A 14,184-nucleotide genomic window follows, 5' to 3' on the forward strand; every position below is an offset into this window, starting at 1 on the left:
CATGATTAAAAAAAAAAAAAAGTAGTAAGAAAGGAAGAGAATGAAAGAACGGGCTTGAAATGTATGTTTTTTTTTTTGTTATCAAAATCATATTTATAGACTGACTATTAATTGGTGTGCTTGTGCTACGATGACAAAGTTAACATTGCAAAGGAGTGCGCGGGGAGTGTTCTGCAATATTGTAATGTCCCAGGCGGGGAAATCAATGTGCAGCTAATTGATGTGAGTGTTGGTGTGAGATTGTAAACAAGGTGATTTGCAGCCTGGTCCAGTCGAGCTGGGGGCGCGTACGTGCGTGTGCGTGAGTCTTTTTTTTGTTTTTTGTTTTTTTTAAACCATGAGGATACACGAAGAAGCGCATCAAATATAACACAGATGCTTCATATATGAACGTTTCAAAACGATAGATAGATAGATCGACAGATCGACAGATCGACAGATAGATAGATAGATAGATAGATAGATAGATAGATAGATAGATAGATCGACAGATCGACAGATCGACAGATAGATAGATAGATAGATAGATAGATAGATAGATAGATAGATAGATAGATAGAAATAGCTTAATTGGTGGATGTTGGACAGCAGCTGAATGAACCTCTATTCTGTATTAAATATAAAATAGCCTATATTGTGTGTGCACCAACATGTGCACTAAATATTACAAAAAGAAAAAAAAAGGCATCAGAGAGTGACATACATTAACATTGCCTTGCACTATACCGGGAACAAATATATCAACTGTGCTAGAAACTTATAACCCTTGAGCGAGTCGATTATGAAATATATAACAGGTGTCTTCAGTGCAAAAAAAAAAAAAAAACTTTTTTATTTCTTAAGTATGGGACGATCAGTAGGCCTAAGTCCTGACTTTATATGATGCATTCAATAGCTGACAAAATAAGTGGGAATCTCATCAAATCTCGTTCACCTATCTTGCTAGTGAGCCTCCTTTTCTTCTCCTGCATGATGTCGCATTCAACATGTGGTGGGCTTTTTCTGCACCCCCTCACCCTCTACCTCCGTCTCAACCGTGCCTGCGGAATTACAACGAGCTGGATCACACCCTCATCTGGGTCAGCTGTGTGTGTTTGTGAGAGAGAGAGAGAGAGAGAGAGAGAGAGAGAGAGAGAGAGAGAGAGAGAGAGAGAGAGAGAGAGAGAGAGAGAGAGAGAGACGAGAGAGAGAGAGAGAGAGAGAGAGAGAGAGAGAGAGAGAAAATGACAGCTAATAGGCGGAAGAAAGCACAGCAGTCCAGTTTTAGCTGTACATTGTTGTTTCATTATGTGACATTCATATTGTAAATTTTTCCATTCTTATTTTTTTTGTACTGCGTGTTTGAAATAAACTCAATCAATAACCAAATTATATTTGTCACTTGACTGTTGAGTGCTTTTGCTTTGGGTTTTTTTTCAACACTTATCTCTTAACTCAATATTCGGGACATGGTCAAATTTTGGGAAGCAATTTATAAGCAAAGGTTTCATGATGGTAACAGTTGGACCCTCTCAATTCCATTATTTCCCCTTGGAAATGTAGCAGTTGAATAGTGGGGAGCACATGTGCCTTTCAGTTCTTCGGTTTCTCCAAAAACATGCTGTAAATTCTCTCTACACATAAATGTGACTATAAATGGCAACCAGTCCAAGGTGGAATAAACAGTTCCATGACCCTAATCAGAACCAGCACTACAGGAAATGGATGGATACTATGTGTGATACAAACTTTTATTAAGCCAAGACTCATATTTGACATGATAAAAATGTCACGATACACCACCAAACAAAACTATCACCAAAAATATACTCTCATTTCAGTTTTCAGACGTATCAATTTACTCGATGTGAAATCTGGAAAAGTGTTTCACTGTTCTCCCTGTCACTATTGGTCATTGGCATAGATAGTTCAACACACTTTTAGGCTTGGATAAATCCCTGCGGAACACCAGATAGTCTCTTAGGGACGTTATATGTGAGCTCATATAAATGTATGTAAATTGTTTTTCGACTATTTTTCAACTTCTTTTAAAGGGGGATATTGGTAACAAAAAAAAAATCTTGCAGGCCATGTAAAATGATGACGCCGGCTGAATCTGGGCCCCGGGCTTTGATTTGGACACCTGTTTCTTAGAGCACAGTGTTTAGGAGTCACTGCATTAGTGCACCAATTTACCAAACAAGTGTTTTGTTGTTTTTGTGGCTCGTCCACAAAAAGGAAGCATCTCTTTCATGTTAATCCAGAATAGCAAAACCCTTTGACCCCCATGGAATCCCTCCTCCTCACAAATATGAAGCGCAGCACGGGCCTCCGTCCTGATGTCCTGCACCAGGATTAGAAGCTTGATTAAAGGGATTGTCATAAGCCGGGATCCTGCTCCATGACATTGAGAAAAATGTGTGACATCGTCCATGTTTGTCAAGTTATCAAATGAATACTTTTTCTTTTTGTCCAACAGGTGAACACGTGGCTGAAAAATGACTCGCGTTAAAATTCACAACCTGCAGCGGTGCAAGAGAATAGCCTCCATTAATTAAGAGATCAAGCCTCTCTATTGTCCTTGAGCGTCGCCTTCCCCCCTTAGACCACCTCAACCCATTAACCCCCCACCCCTCCAAACTCCACAAGCCCCCCCCCCCCCCCCCATTGTGCCTCTTGACAACTTCCTGCAGCATCACCTGATATCAATGGCATCAATGGCCCCTGTTTGTTGTTACATGATCTCCACTGCCGCACCAGACGCACGCACCACCGTGTGACCCCCCCCCACCTTTCCTTTCAGCGTGGCTTGTTTGAGGGAAAACAAGTTGAGAGGTGTCGCAGACGTGTTACAGGTCACAAGCACACAAGAACCGCTGCACCAGGACACGCACACACATAGGCACACACTTGGCATACAAACGAGAAAGTGTCTCGAGCTTCAGTCAATGTAAGGACTTCATATGAAGTCTTCCAAAAAGTGTTTTGAAGATGACAACCTGCTATTTTGACATAGAAGGTGCTACACACACGTGGAAAGGTTATTTTATTGCAATCATATAAATAAAAGTCAACCCAAAAATTGTTTTTAAATAGTATGTTGTATATGGCCCACACCAGTTTAAACACAATTTTTTTTTTTTAAATAAATAAAAATGATTGCCGTTTTGTTTTCTACTTGTAGCCCTTTGAGATCTTGCAATGAAAGGGGCATTATAAATTCATTATATTATTATTATTATTATTATTGTATTTGTGGAATATGAAATAAACAGTGAAATACAACTGTATTTATCCATCTCTGGCAGCAGCCATTGAATGGGCTGTTGAATGGGCTCAGGGAACAACCAATCACGGTTCTGCTTCAGAAAACAGGTGAGCCATGATTGGTCATTACCAGAGCCCTGAGCAACTGTGATGTCATTTTCAGTCAATGTTGACAGCCATGACAAAAGTAATATTAGACCCTCAAACCTCAGAACTGTATGGCGGACATGCTAGCTACTGGTCCGCCGTACTTGCACAGTAAACTTTAGAAGCTTAAAAACCTGATAGGAGCTCGTCCCTACAGCTGTACCATGTAGTGGAAACGAGACAGAGGCCTTGAATTTAACTTAAGTGCTGTGTCAACTTGCCGCCTGCATCCTCCTCCATCTTCTAAATTCGTCCATTTTAGGACAAACAGAGCTGCGAAATGCGATGCCGTTTATAATTGCTCTTTAAAAACTAGCAACAAACACACTGTGCAGACGTAGTGTGAGGTCCTCATGTGAGTTCTTCACATCCCGACGGCCACACACGCACGCACGCACGCACACGCACACGAGCGAGCTCTAACTGTACATTTGGCAGCACGAGGGAGTCTCTGTGTGAATGTCTGTTTTTTGCTAAAGTGTGTTATTTAGGTGACCGCGTCATGTAAAAGTTGGAAGAGGGGGAGATAAAAAATGTCAGAAGCACTATGAAAAAGTCATGGCGGTGGTTCAACAAATACTTTTGGAGGTGCAAATAAGACTTGGCTATGTGTTGAAATGATAGTAAAGCTCAAAATCCTTCTAATAGATTTTATATCAGTAGAAACATAAAAAAAGCAGTGCCTGCTAAACACAAATATTTCCGTACTTTATAAACATGAAAGGAAAACAATATAGTAAAATGTGTTGAGAGGAATAGGCTGACTTTCAGTTTCATGGTTTACCGTGGATTTAAAAAGGCAAAAACAAAAATGCTGCCAGTGGATACTAGTTAGCCCCAAAGACAACATGAGTAGCACACCAGTGAATGAAGAGCTCACCAATGACGGGACACTGTGATTTACTTGAAATGAAAATGAAAACACAACAAGAATGTTAACAATTGTGTATTTATTGATACTTAACATGAGACACGTTTCTTCTGTACCAAACATTCTATTACAATTTGTTTAAACAAATAATTCTCCAATATTAAAAAGTATTGTCATAAGATTACAAGTTTTGTAAAAAAAAATATGACATTTTTTTTTATATGGCGCAGTTCCTATATTTTTCATCCACTCTGTAGTTTTTTATTCGTCTAAAAAAAAAACACATTCTGTCCTTAAAAAACGCTACAAATCATCTGCCATATATTAACTCACCCCAAAAGACTTTCTGAAAGACAAAAGTGTACAACTAGTTTGTTGAAAAAGTCTTTCAACAGCCAGCCCCTGACAAAAAAAAAAGTTACTCCCGATATCAGCAAGCCAACACACAAGTCGGATGGACTGAAAACTGCTTGAGGGGCGCTTGTAAAGTAAAGGGTGGGGGTGTTTGTGTTGTCAGTCTTTATTTAGCCCACTTGTACAGGTCTTGTCGAACGAGCGACATTAGACAAGCCAGGTCCCTGATGACTGGCGAAAAGACGACCTGAGGGGGGGAACTCAATAAAGTCACCTCTCAGTCCCCTTTTCCCCTTGGCCTGTTGTGTTTTTTTTTTCATCTTCCCTCTTCCCAAATCTTTCGAACCTCAGTCACAAAATCCAAACAGTGCTGCAGAAACAACTTGCAGGCAACAATCACATAAAGTTTGTAAAGAAATTGCGAAAGGTTTGTAATTTTTTTAGAAGCAACATTCCAAGCCAGTTTATTGCTTGTTTTTTGACGACAGTGACAATAAAATTATTTATTTTCAATGTATTTTTTTATTTATTTAACTTATTAAATAATTGCTAAATTGATTTATTGCAAATAAATAAAATGGAGAAATTAAGAATTTTACATATACTGTAATTATACATGTTTATGTTTTTAAGTAATTGTTGATTAGAATTTAATTAATTATAAAAACAGTAATTTCATTGATTAGTGATTGAACTTTAATTTGTATGGAAGTGCGGAACTGCCATTGTGGAGTAAACAGATTGCTATGTCATTCAAACATACTGAAAAGTCATTCAAACATTGATAAAATTGTTCGGATGTATTGGTAAAGTCGTTCAAATGTACTGATAAATTCGTTTGAATGTATTGGTAAAATGCAGGTTAAAAACATTACACTTTCCTCCATAATTACCACATGGCATTATGGGAAAAGCTGCAATGTTTATTGCATTTGGTCTACATTTCATCAAAACTGTTTCCATCACATTGGCAGTTAGACGCTTGGGGAAAATTCGAACAAGCAGTGCAAAAAAAACAAATAAATATTAAAAATAATAAAACAATAATAATAATAATTAATTATTAATAATATCCCATACTGAAACAGTACTTGAAAACAATTGAAAATATTTGGGTTACAAACATTCTAAATATGAAGATGCATACTTATTATATGGTCCCAGGCTCTTTTTGTCCTGTGAACATACAACCAAACTATAAATATACTAAACTAAATATAATCACATCACTGACAAATATTCATACATACATTTTAAAGTGAGAATGAAATGATCTACAGTATTTTACGCGTTTAAAATTTTCTTAAACATCATCTACAAATGGCCTGACCCACCAGTACGTTTTAAAAATATGTCCCTCAAGCAAAAAAGTTTGCCCACTCCTGCTGTATAAGCATATACGAGAAGTTCCGTTTGTGATTGTGTGCATGTTTAAAGTACCCCCCTCATCTTCTTGCTGGTCCAGACAGCCTGGCATCAAAAGCACCAAAGTGCCACTTTTCCTCCATCTTGTGGTTCGCTTTGTCCTTTAAACCTAAACAAATACCGCCGCACCATCTCTGATCCAATCGTTTGGCTCTCAGCATCTCCAGGTAGTCCCACATACGGACCCTGCACATATGTATAAACACTGCACTTATTTTTTGTTTTGAAAGAAGTTTACTATTTTTAATGACTTCCTTTCTCATTCAGTGCACTCCCACTTTTGTGAAAGAGGCATGCTTATTATATACTCGAAGGCTCTTTTTGTCCAAATAGCTGCTTTTCCACTTTCTTCCCTTCACCGTCTCTCTTTAATATTCACAGTAAGAGTCCTTGGCACTCACAAGACGGCTGTTTTCCCAGTTAGAACCCCCCTTTGCCTTCCACCCCTTGTTAACAGCCAAACGTGGGCCCGCCGAGTGTAAACAAGCACGAGAGGGTGGTGGCGGGGACACACATCTCCCTGCAAACATCTCCGGGGACGTGTCACCCTCACCGGGTGCTGGAGGAAGAACCGTTAACGCCAGTGTGCGAGCGCCCAAACGCTGAGGGGGTCGCCAGCGGCTGTGCTTCCCTGCTACCCACCAGCCCCACTTTTCCGCCAAAAACACACATACCCGGTGCTCACATCTGCTCGCCACACAAACAGGACCGGAGCGTAAGCGTATTGCCTCATCAAAGCTGTGAATGCAAATCGGAAGCAAAAAACAAAGAGTGCTGTAAAAAGCGTGTGACGTGTGCTTGTGAAATGAGCGCCATTGAAAGAACTGGTCCGCAGAGAAGACATGAAGGTTACAGCACCTAATGGGATGTTTACATAACAAAATAGTTGTAAGACTGTTTTGGAAAAGATACGTCGAAAGTAGGGCTTCGGCATTATAGATACTGTAGCATTCACATGACGTCATGTGCCCCACACTGTTCACGGGTCCATGGAATGTCTAATGGGAGCGGACAAAGAAGTGTCTGGAATTGCAAAGATAAATGGAAAGTATTTCCAACCGACATAGTCTACCAAAGTGTGTTCTGACTATTTTGATTGAGGTACGTGTCATTGTAAGATGGTAAAAATTGCTTTTACCATAATGCAATCATGATATATGTGAGCCGCTAGCCGGGGCTAGCTCTGGTTAAGATGTACAATTTTGACATCTCTCCAAATACCCTCCTTAAGGTCTCTTTTCCTTTCCCAGCAGACCAAAAGTTGAAATTGTTGTTAAAGTGTACGAAAATGAACCAACGATATAGTTGTTTTTATTGTAACATGCTAGCGCTAGTAGCTAGCAGCACGGTCAGGAAATTAGCTAACTTGGTTTAAAAATAACTCGAAAAAAGCTGAAAGTACAGAAGACGCAAGAATGTCTGTGTTTTGGGATTGAGCCATCCTACCTCAGAGCATACGTGATGTTGCCAACTTTGTAGTCTGTTACAGTTGCAGTAACATGGGCAAATGTGTCAACATGCACCGCTGCAAGGAGTGTTGAGCTAAATCTTATGCATACGTCGTGCTTACACAGGTAACGTTAAAGGAAGCTGGGGGTGAATTCATCAATAACAAAAAACCTGTTTGTCTTTGACGTATTCCCAAGAGAAACGTCATAATGTGCTGAAGCTCTTCTGTCCTGCCAATATGATCCACACAAACATCACTTGGAACGGATTCTCCCGCAATTATTGCCTTTGGCAGATAAGGTGATCCTGTTCCGGAACCTTCAACAAGTCCTTTGTTTGACCAGGTGACTGCGACACTCCTCCAGCGCAAGTCGATATCCGCACAACATCGTCATTAGCGTGAAGGCTGCTGGCTCCCAACAGCCTATACTTAAAACACACTCCAAACATTCATAATGGACGTCAGACCACCAGCTGATGTTCGCGGCCCACTGCTATTATCGCAGGTGTGATCGCTAACCGCTTTACATCTTAATTACCGGCTTAATCGATCTGGGGGCGCACTTTGACTTCATTTATGACTTCCGAGCGAGACGGAGGAATAGAATGGTAAGTTACGGGGGCAAGAGGAAAACGCCTACCCAAGATAAAAGGTAACAAGCAACAAAAACAAAGTGTTTACCGTAGAACCCTGTGAATAATACACACACGTGTATAGTACTCCACCAAAATACTTTTAAGAAGTGTTTTTTTTTTCACTGTACTTAAGTATACTACAGTGCCCCGATTTGCTAGCATCCATTATCATCTAAGTGACTAACCGGTAATATGAATGAAGATTGAAAACATGCCAATAAAGACTAAACGCTTTTAAATCCAATCTCGTTATTTGTAAGTAGATACGCGCATTACACATCCTCCTATTCCGAAAGGTAAAAAAGAGCTCAAGCAACTCCCAAACGTGTCACTTTGCTCTCCCCACAGAGTGACGGATGACGGCTAACGACGGACGCTTCATCTCGTCGAGCTTCTGTCATGACAGAGACAGATGACATTGGCCGCAGATGAATTACTGTGTGCCCATTTATCACGACGGCGCCAATGGGAAAAATACAAATGAACGATTAGCATATTTAGCTTTAATTAAGCGCCGGGGCACAATAGATGAGCTTGTAACGGGGACATGCGTGTTTGAACAGGCTTTTGAATGGAGTCAAAGCACAAGGTTAGTTGCAAGAATATGAACACTAATTAGGGTTAATTGGCTAATTTTCACTGATTGTGGACGTGCTACACTGTCAAGGTGAAGAAGAATACTGGAAGTGGACGTTTGACAAATGGCCTAATGATTTGAATACAATGTGAACAGTTCCACAGCAGAGGTATCCGTCCATAGGACCACAATAAGTCGTGCAGTCCACAGAGCAGAGCTTTATGTAAGAGGTTAATACGTTTTGGGGAATTTCCTCTAAAGATTTGTTTATAAAATTCCATACGAAAGACTCCCTACCTTGGATTAGGTGTGCCTAATAATGTGGCTGGCGGCTGTATATTATTGGGGGGAATTGAGCATAACAAGCAGCTGTCAGGACTTGACGTATTGTCGAGTGACACGAGGACGACGGCGAAGATGAAGAGGGGAGCAGTCGGTGGGCAAAAAGGAGGTAAATGAATAAATGAGACGAGAAAACAAGGGGGAACGGATGGGTGAGGGAAGGAAGGGAGGCGGGGGTGTCTAATGGTTGGGGTGGTGTGAAGTAGTGAGGGGGGGACGTGGGAGTGTTGCTAAGGTTGCAAGTAATTTCTCTTTGTTATCAAGTGAAATGACTCCGCAAATATGACAATAAATCACGGCGGGAATCAATCTGAGAGGAGGCGACTGTGAGCTGCTGATAATGCATCAATCAATATTTAATGTTTGGACTTTAATTAATCCACACGGGCACCCGGCATTCTTTAAGTGACAAAAGGGGGAGGAAGAGGCGGAGGTGGGTGCGTTTGCATAGAATAGCTCTTATATCAAATAGAGACACCAGAGGCGAGCGGGTAACGGTCGATGCGCTCGTGCCGCTTTATCACCGGTGCGCTTAGTTACAGGCGCTTGAACGCAGAGCGGCAGAGGCGGAGTTAAGAGTGGGCTTGAAACATTTAAATGCAAACCTCATGTGTGGAGATCTTTTTTTTGTTTGTTTTTTTGTTACCGCAACTGGGGACTGAAACGAACACGCAAGTGCAACTTTTGATACCTGTTGCACAGCAATTTACCATTGTAGCACCAAATGACTACATTGAGTATGGTTGGACTTGCAGATTAGCATTAGCAAACAGCATTAGCTTCGGATAAACGGCACACACACGATTTAAGTGTGGCCGTTCTATAGCTTCTGCATCCACTATTTGACCAATGTCATTTGCCACTTTAGTGATGAAGTGAAAATACAATCCATGCTTTTACTGTCTTTCTGGATTTTTGCCTAGCATAGCGTACTTTGTAATCACATAAGACAACCGTCAGCTTCAGAAAACAGGTGAGCTGTGATTGGTCGTTGCCTGAGCACTGAGCAACATTGATGTCACCTTCAGTCGACAGCAAGTGGCAAAATGGCCGCCCCCTGAGATGGGTAAAAATGGCTGGATTTTGCTTTATAACTTATATTATTCCATAAATGTAATATTAACCAGAATGTCATGTTTAGACTAGTGAGGTCACATATATTATTATCAAGAAATGTTTAAGGTTGACTTCCACTCTAAAATCTGATCAGCTGATAAGCCTAAGGCACAATCATGAATATGAAGCACTCAGTCAAAAATGGCTAATTAGAAAATAGGCTAACAAAATAGGCTAATCGGCTAATCAACAGTAGGCTAACATGTGCATCCTCATACTTTCAGTGCAATATTCAATTCAAGACAAGTTTGAAATGATATTGATCATAGTTTAGGGTACAATTAGGGTTTAAACTATTAATACAGGCAATTGAACAAGTTTCCGCTTCAGTTGAACACTTTTCCCTCTCGCTTGTGGGAATGCGACTTAACAGGGTGCACCCACACTACAGCGTCTGATTTGAGGGGGTTTATTATTAGTCGCAGAAATCTCTTATGAAGCCCTTCTGATCACACTGACGCATCCCACAGGTCCTAATTACCCAATTCACTAGACTAAAAGGCTTGTGGGAGACAAAAAAAAAAAAAAAAACACAAGAAACTCTCCTGACATTTGGAGACCTGTACAGATAATTAGAACACTGCTGAGAAGGAGGTCCTCAAGTTGAGAAAATAATAAGACTCATCACCTGAGCAAAGTGTCCAGTAGGTCACCGTGAGCAGGACGGATAAACCTACAACGCAAGTTTTTTGGACAATTATTTGGAGGGTGGCTTACAATGTGGATAAAAGGCTCACTGCCGTGATATTCTTGACCACATGTAGACTCCATTTGATGTGTTGTCCCCCAGATTGAATTGTCTTTTATCTGCAAAGCCATATGGACGTGGGCCGTCTGTTTCAAAGGCCCCTCCCTGTGCACCATCCCCAAACAGAGCATGAACAAGCAATTTGTGGGAATCTGCCTGCGAAATATCAGCGGAAGCCTTTAGTTGACTTAATGATGACTCGGGGTTCAACGATGATGTTAGCGCTGCGGTCATATTCATCTCCAGCAGGGATTCACAAAAGTGTGGTGTGCCCTCCAGGGGGTGCGGGATGTTAAATGTGTGATGGCCGGCCGGTGTAATTGCTTACATTTGCAACAAAAGCTATATCCTATGGTGAAGGTGGTGCTTAGCTTCAGAGTTTTGGGAAAGACTCTGGTGCTGCAACGGGAATAAAAAAATTTAAAAAAAAATCTACACTTTTGTCATTTCAACATTGCAAATGTATTGCGGAGGAAGGCCGAATGGAACAATCCCATTTAACTGACGCTTATAACAGTTGTCAAGTCATTTCCTGCAGTCGTGGTTTATGTTTTTGCAATAACCTCCATGAATGATGTAAAGAGATATTATGATACTTCCTCCTGCTTTTATGATCCGACTTTTCTGTCATTTCCACACATACTAAAGCCTGACTAGACGCTGTCTGCTCTGATTTGATGCAAATAAATACCAGTAAAATGCACAATTAAATGAGTATTTTTTTCAGTGCACAGTGCACTTTACTTACTCTTATTTAAATTTTATTTTTTTAAATCCCTCAAGAGGAAATTTGCCAAAGAAGAAACTTAACTCTGCTGTAAAGGCAGCTTACAATGGGTTAGTGTTACAGACAAGCAAGAGAGATGTAAAAAAATAAGAAAGAAGAATAATGAAAAAATAAGTCCCACTGTAGCAAGCTTGATTGAAAGTGTTCAATAAATCACAGAGAATACTCTGTGATTTATTGGTCGGAAACACTCAACATGGACGGGCCAAAAAGATGTTGAAGGGAGTCTGTATCTTCAAAAGTTTCCTAAATACTGTGTGGGAACTCGGTTGGGATGTTAAAGGGGTGCCTGTTGATGATGTAAAAGTTTATCTGACTTTTTGCAGAGGGGTGTGCACGATAGTGGAAGTGCTCCAACACTGCCATGATATTGAAGGGGGAGAAAACATTACATTAAAAAAAAAAAATTTCCCATAACCCATAACTGCCAGCCCTGCCAGTCAGTTTTTTTTGTTTTGTTTTTTTAACTGTAGAAGCCAATTTCCATCAGTGGATCAGTTGGGGGAAATTCTTATTTTTAATCTATCAAACTGCAGCAGATTTTTTTTTATTTTATTTTATTTTATTTTATTTTTTGTTACCCCTCAAACCTTTTTTTTGCCAGCCAGTGTATTTTTTTTTCAATTATTATTATTTTTAGTTTGTGAAACAGGAAGCAAAAACTTTATGTAGGTACAGTATTGTAAACTTCTGGACACATTTTTAACGTCCCCTTCCAACTGTAGCTTTGTAACATCATTTTTTGTTTTGTTTTGTTTCTTTTTATTTTTCCTAAATGCCCAGGTTCTGTCAGGGGAAATGGAGGAAATGGGCTCCTGACATAAAATAGATAAATAAATAAATATATAAAAATAAAACAAAATCCACTGTTAGAAACCAGCTTCTGATGTCAAATAAATAAATAAACAAAATAAATAAACTAACTAACTAACTAACTAAATAAATAAATAACTAAATAAATAAATAATCCCGCTGCCGGGAACATGGGGGTTTGGGGTGAGTAACTTTTTTTTTTTTTTTTAATTGGAGGGAAATGAATAGTGACTACTAAAGCTCATAATTAGTGAAGAAATGTAAGCGCTATTCAACATGGGTCAGCAAACTGGAACTTTTCAGTGTTAAGGAGATCTAAAGCGGCAAACAGGAACCTCCGATGTAGACCACACACGCCATCCTGCTCGGCTTTAAGGTCAGCCATGTCAAGAAGGTTTGTCTCAGGGTCAAAGGTGCATCCTGCAAGGTTGAACTTGGGGCACACGTTTTTACGGTGTTTCTATCAGAAACGAGACGTTTTCTTATCCCTAAGATGAGCCCGACCAGTCCTTCTGACACTTAACAAGTCAGACTGTTTACCACAGGTGACAGTACACAGTCGGGGGTTAAGTGCTGTCTCGCTGGACAAGAGCCCGACAAACAAGATTTAAAGGCTCGGCTCCCCTTTTGCTGGCCCGTCCTGCCCCGAGCTGAGAGAGTTTCGCTTTGTGCCTCATAAAGAAGACGGGACCAGGGTCAAGTTGAAACAGTCTGACAGAAACGGAGGACCCGTGCGATGATGTCATTTGCTTTATTGGCTTGATAATGAATTCTTCTGTCGATATGCGACACATTTAAGAACGTGGCGTCGAAATGTGCTGGTAAAGTCTTGTTTGCTGTGCGTGTGAGTTTCAAACTTTACAGTGTTATTTACTTTTAAATTGTAACTGGACACACTTCCCTCATCATGACATTTGAAATTTAACTAAGGAATGCCTGAAATTATCGTGTTACAGCAAAAAATACTTCATGGGCCTTCGATTTAATCTATCGTGATACGGTAAACAGTGACGCCAAACATGCTTGACAACATTTAATCCCTCATTTCTTAAGGAAAATGTGTATTTCCTCTGAAATGTCTTCAAGCAGATGGAAATGTGCGAGCGCGGCGGTAGGGGATAAATTTAATCTGACGAAGATTATCATGCTTTGATTGGACCCCAGATTAGGACTGCGGCCGGGCATTTTCAATAATTATTCTCTGCTTGAATTAAACGTATCCTCTTAACACGGAAAAACATACGCTGGCTGGAACATCTGCACCATCGCAGCTTTTAATCTCAAAATATTTATTAAACTACGAAGGAGAGCTTGTCATGCGCAGATTGAGTGATGCTCACTCTACAAGGTCCAACACAATTCATTCTGTGGTTCAAAGCTAAATGACCGTTCAAGATCAATTATACTAGGGAACACAGTTTCTGTTTTTTCAGCTGTATTTAACGATTTTTTGGGTGTGGAATCCAAAACTAATCTCAGTTTTTCTCTGTCATGTCAAATTTGACCTATACGATTTCCATTTTCGTAAGAAAATAGCAAATAAATGTGTATAAAACACTAAGATGGAATATTGATAAGATGTGAAAGCTAAAAAAAATAAATAAAAAAATAAAGAAAAAAAATACAGCATTAAATGAAACAGATTTTACAACTGTATCCTAATGGCTACAAGC

At 40.0% G+C, this 14,184-nt stretch overlaps 1 long non-coding RNA gene across 1 annotated transcript in view; it reads right to left on the minus strand.

Moving 5' to 3' along the window:
- Positions 1-5,420: 5,420 nt before the first annotated feature.
- LOC144017120 (uncharacterized) overlaps positions 5,421-14,184 on the minus strand; it is a 189,088-nt gene continuing 180,324 nt past the window's right edge. The window contains exon 5 of the long non-coding RNA XR_013283112.1: positions 5,421-6,229. This is a non-coding gene — a long non-coding RNA (uncharacterized LOC144017120). The remainder of the gene's footprint in view (positions 6,230-14,184) is intronic.

Source organism: Festucalex cinctus, chromosome 4 (assembly GCF_051991245.1).
Source record: "Festucalex cinctus isolate MCC-2025b chromosome 4, RoL_Fcin_1.0, whole genome shotgun sequence".
Lineage (NCBI taxonomy): Eukaryota > Metazoa > Chordata > Actinopteri > Syngnathiformes > Syngnathidae > Festucalex > Festucalex cinctus.